The sequence below is a fragment of the Bidens hawaiensis genome, unplaced genomic scaffold, assembly GCF_021521415.1.
Source record: "Bidens hawaiensis isolate Kalapana, Puna unplaced genomic scaffold, B.hawaiensis_p1.1 tig00051736_1, whole genome shotgun sequence".
NCBI lineage: Eukaryota > Viridiplantae > Streptophyta > Magnoliopsida > Asterales > Asteraceae > Bidens > Bidens hawaiensis.
In genome coordinates, this window is record NW_027499298.1 from 1 (window position 1) to 13686 (window position 13686).

The following is a 13686-nucleotide window of genomic DNA, read 5'->3' on the forward strand; positions in this document are numbered from 1 at the left end:
TTATCTAGGGACACATTTTGCTACGAAAAAAATTTATCTATGTATGTATGTATGTATGTATGTATATTCATATATATGATGCAACATGTATACTTGTTATTTTTTTAAAATTAATAGCCTACAAACTCATGTATTACACGAGTACCGAGTTGAAAAAAAAAATATATTAAATAATTAGAAAATAAGACTTAAAAAGTTAAAAAGAAAAGTGGAAAACAGACTTATTTATTAATTGGAGAAAGATAAGTGGGAGAGAGCTCACATAATTGTAACGAGTGACTTTGTCATTTACTTATCTATTACATATAGATATGATGTAATACATGTTTTTTATATCTATAATATTAAACTATTGTCTCTTTTTTTTTCAATTATCTCTTCGATTGAATAAAATTGATCTATATTTATGTTTAAAAATACCGACGTGATTTTATTCCTTATGCAAAACCATCTCAACATTGAAATAGTGTTATTTATTGGTAAATATTGTTGGTAATTATAGAATTATCAACATATGTTTTAGTGTATTGGATTAATTTGTCGATCGAGATAATAACGTCAATGATTAATCGAGTTAGGTGACGCGGGAGTATGGACTTGTTTAACATTAATGTTATTTGGTCTAAAGGGTCTTTTAAAACAGGAATGTGGCAGTGTTATCCATGTTTGAAGAGATTAAATTCATCTGGTTCCTTTAGGTGAAAAACAAGGTGAATTTTGAAGTATGTGAGGAATTGAGGGCAAATGGTGTGATTTTGTTGGGTTGGTTATCTGGACTTAGTTAATATGTTTTACGAGTATTTTTCAAGTCCATTTATGCATTTAGTACATGATGCTTTTAGGTCCAACAATGTCTAAATGGCATCATATACACATTAGTACATGAATATTTTCAGGTCCAACAATTTTCAAGATGACGTTCGTATTCAACAAGAACCTATCATATATTATACAATAAATCTAAACACAAAAATATGCAATTTGTATATAAAATAACCTACAAATACAATAACTTCTAATAACTAAGTCCAAATAAATTGATATATGTGTGGACGGAACATAAATGTACAAAAATAGTTATATATTTGTACTATAACTCATCTCTATATGTTTTTAATATGTTTGCAAGCCTACGTTATGTGGAGCCACCCTCAATCAGACATTATTATTGACATACGATACCACTAAATAAAACCGGTTATAACACAATACCATATACTAAATAGAACCATCAAGAAATCAATAAACGGAGGTTAAATGAAACTTTAAAATTCAAAACGATTTCCACTAATAAATTAAAACAAATTTTGTCTATTACGAGTCCATGTCGTATACAATTCTATTAATTTCATAAAACAATTTTATAAAATATAATAACATTTAAACTTGTAAAAAAACTAACTAGAAATGAATAGTGAGAAGATGATATATTGCAATAAAACCGAAAGATTTTATAAAGAATCGATCATTGAACAAAAGCTTAACCAAAGCATATTCCATAACCTTTGGCTTCAAAGTTCAACCCTTAAGAAATCATAATACCATTTACCTTTGAATCTACAAAACCCTTTGGTGACAAACATCCATACAAAGAAAAGAACCTAACACTCGTTCTTAAAACGAAATAAATAAAACATGTACATCGGTCTTTCTTATTTCACCAAGTCGTGCAAAGTTAAAGAAAACCCTGATTAATAATGGCTAGCTGTCAAATCAGGACAACGGTGTTGTATGTTATGGTATTGAATGTTCCGATTTTATGTATAAGTTATTGGAAGATGAATAAAGACCACGATAACGGTACCATAATATGTATCAATTACTCTTGTGTAATATGTGTGTTGTATGCTTCTAATATTTAAAACTACGTATGATGTTAACAGGTTCAAGATTTGATTGGTCGGCTTATTTGCTATCAATTTACTTGTGGATGCCTAGTTCAGTCATAGGATTTTTTTATAGCTTGAGTGTTGGGTGCAATTGTTATTGATGTTGGATCGAATTTATCTCAACTTGACGCTAAAAGATTTATCCGTCTTATGATAGGATTGCTTGCCAGTAGTATTTGGCTTCTTGCTTTGATTTTCATGAGGTATAGTTTATTCACTATAAATTGCATAGAAAATGATCTTATACTGTATTACAATGTACAACACTAGGGCTTGCTAAATTTTAATTAATATAATTATAAATGCTTATTGTATAACACTTGATGCACCTGGTTAATAGTTCATACAACGATAAACCTAAAATAAAATGTACAACACAAGGGCATGCTAAATTTTAATTAATATAATTATTAATTCTTATTGTATAACACTTGATGCACCTGGTTAATAATTTATGAGGAAAAAAAATATCTTTTAAGCAAAATTATCAACGAACTTTCGTGGTTATTTAAAGAATATTTACAATTTTGGCCTTTATCTTTACTCAAGTTTCAGTATTGAAAAACAACTTACATTTTTCTCTCCTCATCTTCACCTTTATATAAGTTTTTTAATTACATTCTTAAACCAACACTCCTCTTTGATGTTTAAACGACGATAACCTTTTTCTTATGTTAACATTTTAAAGAAAAAAATATAACATCAAAACAAGCATTTTGTTTTCTTTAATTTGAGTATTGTACCGCTATAGTTTTGTATCTAATTAAAATAAAATTAACTTGTTACGTGATTATTGGTTTACTTACTTACATATATAAGGTTAATGAGATACCACAAGGTTACGAGAAAAAACTTTAATTAATGTGTGTAATATTTTTCTTATTTTTTATTTTTCAGGAGAAGATGGAGTGAATTACAACTACTTTAGTGGTATGCATAGCTCTTGAAGGCAATGAAATCGAAAGCTTGATGCAATTGTTAATATTTTTTTATTATAATTTTTTTATTACTTTTTAAGCAATAACTATCATCAATATGATAGAAATTATGTAATTGTATTTGTGAGGTTCAAATAACAATATCTAAAAACGTCAAGTTCTTTAATTTCATATATATATATTCTTTGCTACACAATTGACTTGATACAATAAGTATTTCATTCATTAAATCATGTTTGTGGAATATAATCTTGATTAGACTTCCAACAGCAAATTTTCAAAACACTATAATTTCATGTTTGTGGAAACAAAGTATAAATGATCTTCATCTTTCCAGTCTAGTATAAAAGAAAAAATCTTTTTCAAACATCAATATTTAGCTAGTAAAACTTAAAAATATTTTTTTTGTACTTCTTTCTCATTTTTCAAATAAAGTATATATCAAACAATAAAAAAAATGCACAACACGTATAATAATACCATGTATTTTTGTGATTTCCATTATTTTTGGAGATAAGATTTACCACTAAGATCATATTATCTTGGCAAGCTACAGCTCAGTGATATTTTTCTTTTGAAAATGAATACACACACACATGTACAATTGTTTGTATATTTGTCCTTTGCGAGTGTACGTTCATCTTCGAAAGCAGACCTTATATAATAATAAAAATTAGAAAATATAATTTTCTTTTTAGTTTTTATAATCTGAAGTTTTTATTTATTTTTCTTTATTTGTTTATTAGTTTATAAATTAGGGAAAACAAATTAAAATGTATGTAAAATGCATTTATATTTTCCTTCTCTCAGCTCGTCAAACACTCTCTTTGAACAAAAAATTTGACAAAACTATTGACTGTTATTACAAGGACATTTTCTTCTCTTTTTTTCTTTCAGTTCATAAATGTGTTACCCAGTGCCGGCTGAACAATGTAAGAGACCCAAGCCCTAGCTTGAGGCCTTCCAAAAATTTGGGCCTCCATATATTAATACTAGACGGGTGCCCGCGCGATGCAGCGGGTGTTTGAACTTGTTAATCACGTAACAAATATAAGTGTTTATGGTTCAGTTAAAACCTTGAAATCGTTTAAACAGGTCATTGGTTTGACTTCTTTTTTCTTTTTCCTTTTTTTACTTCCGGTTTGTTGGTCGGTTTCAAAATTTTCAAAACGTATTGAACGGTTGGTTCGCGGTTTATACTGGCAACCGGTCATATGAAACCAGACCAGACTGTAAATGTTGAATGCATTTTAATGTTTTTTATTATTAATTATTAGATATGTTTTTTAATATATATTAGATATAGTTAAAATTTAATTGAACATAATCTTTTTATTTCAAATAACTTTGCTATACAACTTCAAATTAACCTAACTGCAGTATGTTCATTTTGTGATATTTGTTGATATTATTTCACATCCTAGATCTTCCATTAATATTTACCATTTATGTGGCTAAAATTATCATTTTTTATTTATAATCCTCTCAAGTATATTATGTTGGTGTTTAGTTAAAATTGATGGTGCATTTAAATTAATAATTATTTTAAACTAAATTTATTATCTATACTATATATAATACACCAAACAAGGGTAAATTAAGACACCCGTTTGTAAGTAATTTACAACATTTAAAACATGAGGTATATGTGTTAGTAAGGGTAAACTTGTCTTTTAAACACAATCCATTCAACTTACAAGTTTGGTCCCTCATCTTTAATCATATTATGTTTTTAATTTAAATTGTAAAGTAACTTCCCACCCATGAATTTTAAACGACTATAGGCTTTTCAAACTTTAATATTTTAATAAAAAAATTATACCATAAAAACGAGTATTTTATTCTCTTTAATTTGGATATGATATTGTTATAATTTTTTTCATTTTAAATAAATTAATATGTTACGTAGTGGGTGCTCAGTGTCGTTTTTGATGGTTTTTAAGTTACTTGTGAGTCCAACCGTTAATACTGATTTTTTTGTCGTCCAAAACCAAACTCAACCATTGAAAGTTGAAATCGAATCGTTACTAACGCCTGGTTCCAGTTTGGTTTCACAGTTTAAACTTTAATAATAAATTTAGTTTAAAATAATTATTAATTTAAATGCACCGTCAATTTTAACTAAACACCAACATAATATACTTGAGAGGATTATAAATAAAAAATGATAATTTTAGCCACATAAATGGTAAATATTAATGGAAGATCTAGGATGTGAAATAATATCAACAAATATCACAAAATGAACATACTGCAGGAGTGTTTAGTATATACCTTTTGTTGCGGAGTGTTTTTTCCATACGCAGGAGGTCCATGACCAATATCTGGAGGTGTGTTACTACGTGTTGCAAAAGGAGGTGCAAATTTCGGGTACACAATTGCTAAAACAGTTGAAATCAACAACATGCAACATAGAACAGCAAAAACTTTGTGTCCCATTTCATCAACTGGAGTATTTCTTGTGTTTGGTTTGTTTATTTTCATCATTTTGAACGTGAAGAAAATAATTAAATATTATTAAATGATATATCAAAACAATCTTTTGACTACATATTTATTTGTAACCATTAAATTCTCCCCTTGACATTGGTCATTTCTAATTTATGACGTATGTATAAGAGTCATTTTGTCTCAAATTTTGTTTTTGAGAAAACCACTACCCTGCAGGGTTTAAGGAAGTCCATACAAGAGTTTTTCGACCAAACTATGTCTAAACTGAAGCTAACATAAAAGATATAATTTTGTTCGAATTAAATAGGGAGTTATAGGGGCGTCAATTCTTGACACGGCCCGAACCCGACACGAAAAATATAGGTTTTGGGTTGGCTGCCACGACCTATTTTCTTAAGAAGGTCAACCTGAATCCAACATGTATATAAAACAGTTTCACCTGAACACGACCAGTTAAAAATGGGTTGATCTGTTAACATGTTTAAGAATTTTAGAGAAGTTATATTTTGATTTTAGAGATAAAAAGTGTTAAATGTTAAAGTTATAAACTTAGATTTTCTATTTTTCATATATTTATTAACTTTTGAAACTTTTTAAAAGAATTTTATCTACTCTCACTTCCAAAATTTAAATTTTATTATTTCTAATTGTTTATTCATATATCATTTCCATTCGTTTGTTGGTACTCGAGCTAAATATGTAAAAACCAAGTTTTTTAATTGAGAGTCAGAGGTAAACATACACAAATAGTTTGATCTATCATAATTTAAATGTTTTATATGAATAAAAGGAATTAATTGTTAAAATTGTTAGTAAATCACTAGGTATTGCTTATATATATATATGAACGTAAAAATGGGTTGACCCCAAACACGACCCGAACACTACACGAATTAAATGGGTCAACCCGACAAGACACAAATAAATATATTGGTTGGGTTAGGGTTGAAAAATCTCAATACGCCAACCCGCAAACCCGACATGATTCACAACCCTAGGTGGTTAGGGGCATCAAAATAGGGTAATTTAGAAAGGAAAAGTGTGGAATGAGTGTGAGTTAACATAAAAGTTTTTTTTTAATCAATTTTTTTTTTTGTTTATCCATTTAGTTTATTAGTATAAAAAATTTGGGGAAACAAAAAGGCAATGGTTATTCACACACCTTTTTTAATATTCATACACCTTTTTAATACACATTTTATCTTTTATGTACACCCTATATTTAAGACAAATGATGATGAATAACACATCCCAACAAAAATGAATGTGAGATGTAGTTAATTAATATTATCCTTTCCATAGCTCGTCAAACACTCTCTTTGAACAAAATTTATTTTGACAAAAAACTAATTAGTGGTTACATGGACTTTTGTACTGTATTTTTCGGTCCTACTAGGGACACTCCAGACACCCTTATATACGCCATGTATAGAGCTATGTAGGGGCCTATACGTCCCATATAAAGCTATAAAGGGCATATAAGAGGTGTTTGCATGTTTGGTGTCCTTAGAAAGCCCCTTTTTTTCTCAGTTCATCACGATTCATTAAATATTTTTTAATATATAAATGTTTTACAAATTTAATATTTTGTTAAACAAGAACAATAAATTATCTTTCTTCTTTCGGCAAGCATGTGCTCCGATACTCCAATGTAGAAAATATTTTTTGTTAATAGATCCAAAATACGGATTCGATTTCAAAGAATTTATTTAAAATACATAACTTACGAAATATTGCTTAATGATATGCATGCCAAAGACTCAAACTCAATACATAATTACAATTTGAAAAATGAATTACAAAATGTTTTTAACATATTTAATCAATTGGCTATAATTAAAAACTAGACATAACAATACATGATACTTTTAGTGCCACACGCTAAACAACGTTATCCCATATATGCTTAATGTGATTAAGTTTAAACCACGCCAAGACTATTTAGAGATAAGTTTTAGTCGAGTGATCAAGATAACTAAATTGAACACAGAATTTTAACCTTCAATCAATGGTTAAAAAAAAGGCAAAGTAACAATGAGAGAAAGCTTCAAATGATTCAATATTTTTTAAAAAAATGAGTAAAGAAGTATGCATTGAAGAAGATGTTACGATTACTAAAATACCCTTGATAGTACATCCGATTAAATTATTTTTCATCTGAAATAAGTTCTATCGGATGAGGAAATCCGTATTCCGGATAACTTGTCTTAGATAAAACAATCATTTTTTTTCAAATACTGTTTTTATATATCAAAGAATATTTGATTTTCATTTTAGCAATCATGTATAAAAGAAAAAAACTTTTTCAAACATCAATAGTTAAAAATACTTAGCTAATAATAACTTACATAAAAAATTTTTGTGTATTTTTCTCTCATTTTTCATATAAATACATCACACATATAATAATACTAGGTATTTATGCGATTTCATAAATTATTTAATTGTTCATTTTAATAATCGAGATCAAATTCTATTGTACGTTAATAGTCAAACCTAATTAATGTCATAGACTATGGTGTAATAAGAAACTAGACTAGGTTGCAACTAGAAAAACCCGAAATGGTTCAGTATAACATCATCCAAATTCACCAACTAAATATGAGTATAAAAATCTTATTGCATCTAGTATCTCGCATTATGCTTTAACAGATTCACATAAGATACGAGACAGTTTCTCAAGATCTTTGCTCACAACAAAACATAAGAGGAACTCAAAATATGTAACATCCTTAAAAATTCAGTTCAGATTTGACAATTTATTAAGATTAAGGACCAAAAATATTATCAAAACAAATAATAAGAAAATGAGACAAGAAAATAAAGATTAAGGTCCAAAAATATTCTCAAAAATAAGGAATTTTATCCTATGAAAAGAAGGAAGAAAGTTGAATCATTTCATATGGGTATAAATATGAAAGAGAATTTCATTTCACATAAAAAGTGAGAAAAATTTGAAAACTCTTTATAAGGAGACGAGTTTTCATAGTAATATTCTTTATTCCTAGCACGCACGCACCCGACGTGCACGGGCTCGGACGAAGAGCGATGAGAGCTTAATTTGATGGCGCACTTTGCACTTTGCCCGCTTGAGAGCCACCTTAGTATTTTTGATCAATGGAAAGTAGCCCGAGACATGGCAAGCTACCAAAGTACAAGGACTGAAAATGAAAATTTTGAACTTCAAGATCTTCGCGCGACGCTAAGATCTAAGCTTAATGATGTTCGAGCTACGCTAAGATCGACAAACAGTAACCGACTTACGGACTCCTTAAAGCTACGCAAACGAACAAAAGGAGATCTTATAGCTACGCGAAACCTTGCTAAGTAATTAGAGACACGTGTCAACACGTGGCAAGATGATACATGCCACATGCTGACGTGGCAAAAATTAATCGCGCAACGCGAAGATCCTATCCAAGCTCCTTCGCGCCCCGCGAAGGAGCTAGGTGTACCCTACAAGTAGGGGGCTACGTGATTGAGTTTCTTCACACACCAAAACACATTATTTTCACATAGTTAACCTCGTTTTGCGTACACAGTCTCGTAGTGCCTGCCAAGCTCCGAAGTTCTGACAGTTTAAGCCTCGATACACGATATGGAGTAGAAGTGTAACTTCGAATACTCGTGTAAGGTAGGGGTTCTTAATAAGTTATTATTTTATTATTATAAATGGCTTAGACCATAGTCGATGGTATAGCCCGAACATTGATTACAATCAAGCGAAATATAATTTTTCATAAGCAAAGGTTATAGCTAAAATATTGTTTCTTCTTGACTAAGAAACGTAAGCATATACATACAATGAGTATAGTCAAAATGATATTTCTTGGTGATTAAGAAATATAATATTTTATATACACAGGTTATAGTTGAATTAATGTTTCTTCTTTAGAAAGAAACTCAGTATAGATGTTTCTTCATGAAGAAGAAACATAAATAATTGTTAAATAAACAAAAGGACTTAAGGTCCAAATGTTTTAATGATTTTATCAAGGTTAAAGCTATACAGAACAGACTAAAGGGTTGAAGCTAGATCATTGATCTAGTTATTTGTACAAAGGTTATTCTCGTACTATAGGTGCGAGGTAACAACTCAAAAAGCAGAAATCAGTATCAGAAACTGATCATAAACATAAAAGGAGAATACGCCCTAAACTTTTACAAACTCTTTTAGAGTCAGAATGTTTGTATAGGATCTACGAATCCTTAAAACTTGTGTTACAATAATAAGAAACAGATACCCTGATTAAAAGTATACATGTGTCTGGATCCATTAATACATGGGGACTTGTAATTCCCCGAGGCCATGCATATCATCAAACATGCCTCTGGAAGTCTACGGAACTGTTTAGAGACATGATATTGTGTGTATGTTTTATTGTACATATACTCAGGGTAATTTTATCCCAATTGAGTTGCGTGCCTAATGATAGTCACAAAGGTATTATTGTTGATTTCACAAACGTATTGAAAAGATTTTACAACAGAGTCAGCGTCATTCACCAGCTATGTGCTGACGTATTTTTCAACCCATTTTACAGTAAAACAGAAAGGTTATAACAGACAAGCAAGACATGATAGAAGATTGAAGATATAGTCATTAGATGCTATCTGGTGACTTAGATATTTTATATCAAAGTATTACAAAGAATTATGTTTTCTAAAGACAGGTAATTGAATTATCAAACGGGTAATTAAACCCGAGTTTTCAATAAAATAATATTTTATTCAAAGACTTCCGTTGAGAAGAACATATTTACTTAAACATGCTTTGAAAACATTAGACGGGTCTTTTAACCCGGTATTTTATAAAAGAGTATTTTATATTAAAGACTTTCGCTAAAACCAACCCGCAACTGTGATACATTTACAAAACAGATACCAACTAACGGGTGTTACACCTAGGCCCTAAGTCGGGGTGTGACAAAATATGCAAATGATAATTTTTATAAATAATGGTCTTGGTGTGTATACAAGATCCACCTATAATTCTATAACCAATGAATTTCATATAGATTTTCAGGCCTTTGAGATGGTTCTCCACATATTAACATTATAGGTGACTTTTTCAGAGAACTTTGTATATTTTTTATTTATTTTAGACTTTCATGTATTTAGGTTACCACACTCCTGATGGTCGGATACATTTCGTGTATGCTAATGTTTTAAATGTTTAGTTTTATTGATTTTATAGTATGAACTGTGGTACTTTCGGCGTGCTTTTGTATTTCAGGTTGTTAAATGCTATTAATGCTTATCAAGGTGATATACGAGCTTGGATTGATGTCTCAGGATGAAGGGAAGTGACCAGCATGCTTTTCAAGGCAGAAACAAGTCAAATGACCAAAATTATCAAGAAACTTTGACGCGCTATGTAAGGCCCCGTTACCGGTACCTCACATTTGGACGTTGGATTTACTCATCAACGTATTTCTAATCATCAGAGTTAATAAAAACGTTCGCGGAATATAAAAACTTTAATAAAATGTTACATAACGATCCATAACTTGTCTTAAACAACACCTTGTCTTTCATTTTAATCAAAACATTAAACATAAACGTCTTTAGTCTTCCAATGCCAGCCTCTTATTCAATGCCACGTGTTCCCCTCAAACGAGCTGCTTCATCCTACTCACCTGCGTGCATACTAAAAGTCAGCTACGCCGAGTGAGTTCTAGTTAATCAGGCAACATACAATTCATTCTCATATATTTCTTAACGTATCCAAAGACACGTATTAATACTTTCTCTTTGTATAAATATCCATAAGAGGAACGTCACATAATATCTGTTACTATATGTATTTTCCATAGAAGGGACACTCTATATATATTATCCATAGAAGGAACACCCTATATACTTTTCATAGAAGGAACACTAAACTATCCATAAAAGGAACACTATACTGTCCATAAAAGGAACACTATACTATCCATAAAAGGAACACTATGATGTCCATAGAAGGAACACTATACTATCCATAAAAGGAACACTACGCTATCCATAGAAGGAACATTATACATTATCCATAAAAGGAACTCTATATATTATCCATAGAAGGAACACTTTATATAAGCTATTATTTAATATCCATGTAAGGAACTAATCTCTTCCCTTGGAAATACGTGCAATATCCGAAGATCGTTCACGTACCGACAAGCAATCAATCGTATCCATCACATATATCATACATGGCATACACTTACCATTTAAGGTAAGTGTATTAGCTGTCACATCGAGTATGCACACAGCCCCAAAAACATAATAAAGAAAGGGGGCTAGAAACTCACCTGGGTCCTGTTTATTTCCCTGTTTATCATAATTCCCTTCTCTAACTGCGCCCTCCTAACTGTATATAGGGTACACGTATTAATATTCATTCTATTTGCATTTCAGTTGGAAATGACTAAGTCTGGTATGATCGGTTGGCCTTGTTTAGATTTCATTTACTTATTATATTTCTTACAAAGCCTAATGTAAGGTTTTAATAATTATCTTATTATTATTTTCTCTTTCATAAAATATTTTATTATTATCTTAAGACTCGATTATTTAAATATTCTTTTAATACTCTTTTCTTTATCGAGTTCAAGTCCCTCCTCGTAGACTGTCATGTGTTTATAAGTATGTTCACATTTAAACGTGTGTGTGTGTATATAGGACACTTGGGTTACCCCTTATTTGTGGACTTCCAAGTGTAATTTTAGGTGTACACTTAAACGAGTGCTTATTCTTGGGCGCTCAACGAGATCGATTATAAGTAATCAGTTTACTTTGTAATGTAATCGGGTAGTTGTTCGTAGTAACCGAACTATAAGTGATAGGGCGTAAGGAACGGAATAGGACTCGGGTTGTAGTCGGGCTTGGCTAAGCTTCGGCGAGACCCAAAAACAAGTCTTTGGCTGATATGGGCTTAAGAGTCTTCAAACCGGGCCGGGTGTTAATAAAGCAAAGCCCAATCTCTCCTTATCTAATCACCAGACCCTAAGCTCCTTCTTTACTGCAGCTCCAAGCCGTTCAAACCTCCCCCCTGAATCGATTACATTGAAATGGATGTTGACGAATCAATTGATTATGAGGACAGATTCATCGTAATTGATCCTCCCTTGTATGCGAATCCCTAATGGCAGCTCTAAGGGTAATCGGGTTAGGTGGGAGTATGCGAGTTCTATATTGTAATCGATCCGGATTGTATGCGAGTTACAGTGAATGTAATCGAACTCTGATTGTATGCGACCAGGTGGTAGTAATCGATATATAACGTAATCGGTGTCTGATTGTAATCGAATCCAAGGTTGTTGTAATCGAGTTTCAATGTGTGCGAGTTCACATGTAATCGATTTCCAGATTGTATGCGAACATGATTGTGATTGAATTGGTATTCACTTTCTGCAGATATCGCATTCATTGTATGCGATTCAGTTGTGACCGGGTTCCGTTGTAATCGAATTCCTATGTAATTGGTTGTCAATGTGATCGAGTCTAATTGTATGCGAACTTAGGGGTAATCGGGTTATTGTTTGAGTTAAATTGTAATCGATCTTCAATGTAATCGATTTTCAGTGTATGCGACTTCCATGGTATGCGAACTGTATATGTATTTTGTATGTTTCTGTGTATATATATTGTAATCGAGCTCCCTTTACTGTAAACGATGGGATTGTATGCGATGATATATGTATCTATATTGTATGCGATTTGGGGTTTTGTATGTGAACCTAATGTGACCAATCATACACATGAGTTGAACTGTTGTAATCGATGTCCGTCGATTGTAATCGAGTCACGGGTAATTTGGGCAGATGGGGTTTGGTCAATCATGAGGGTCACGGGTTTGGTCTCCACTCACGGCTCGTTTATAAAGTTTGGTTCTTTAACCTTAAAACATCCAAACTAGATCTAGGGTTTCTTTTAACGAGCCGTTCATCTTTTGGGTTCGTTTCATTCATTTTAAACGTCAAGTTTGTTACTTTAAGGTTCGTTTATACCCGATCTACTCTCGTTTTAAGTTTCAAGGCCAAACATTAATGAAAACGTAATCTTTAAAGATCAAGAACATACCTTTTTGTGTTCGTTTGTTGTCGTTTGGCTTGGTTATGAACTTAAATCCTTGGATCTATCTTATATATAGAAGATTTAATAATAGTTAGCTTGATTTGGTCTCGGATCTCTTTCGTTTATGTATAGTAAGGAAGGTGTGTGTGTGTTTAGAGTGTGTGTAGAGATTATGGAAAGGATGGAATGAGAGTTAGGGTTTTAGGATGGTTTAAGAGGGTATTTATACCTCTCAAAGCCCATGGACCTAAAGCCCATTATCCTTTAACCCACCTTAATTAATCTAAGTCTATGACCTTTTCTTTATTTGATATTAATTAATTATTAACGCGAAATCACTAAACGTAACT